Source organism: Garra rufa, chromosome 6 (assembly GCF_049309525.1).
Source record: "Garra rufa chromosome 6, GarRuf1.0, whole genome shotgun sequence".
Classification (NCBI taxonomy): domain Eukaryota; kingdom Metazoa; phylum Chordata; class Actinopteri; order Cypriniformes; family Cyprinidae; genus Garra; species Garra rufa.
In genome coordinates this window covers 44,989,528-44,990,136 of record NC_133366.1, presented here as the reverse complement: position 1 = coordinate 44,990,136, position 609 = coordinate 44,989,528, and positions in this window count along the sequence as shown.

Genomic DNA, 609 nt, shown 5'->3' with positions numbered 1-609 from the left:
ACACACATTGTTTAGTTATAGGCTGTACTTGCACAATACTAATCTTAATGTATGCATTAATTAAATTAAAGTCCAAATAACACAGGACAAAAGTCTGTTTTGTAATCTCACATTTTTGTATTTTAAGTCCACAATGCAGTTTTCTTCAGAACTGCATCATCCTACACTGGTTTTCAGTAAAAACCTAAGGGTCATTAAGCAGCATGCACTTCCAGACCCTTTCCACTGCTAAATTTGGAATCAAGGGTGTATGACAAACACATGCACCACTTTGTTCCCTCCTGCTAAATTAGACCCGCTAATCCCCTTTAAACCTGTTTTCTGTGTATCCTACACGCTGACTCTATATAAAGCAGGCGAGGCATTGAATCATCCGTCTGTCTCAAAACTTAGACGTCACACTTCACCTCTGCAGCCCACAATCTTGTCAGATGTGAACAGCATAGAATAGGAATTCTGTGTTCTTCTGCTTGCTGCATGCATAGCAACAAATATTACCAATATTACAGCTGTATGAGTCATTTTATAAGATTTATGGGTAGCAGTTTACAAGAAGGTTTAATTTATTAAATTTCGTTAACTACATTACAGGATATATTATTCTTAATT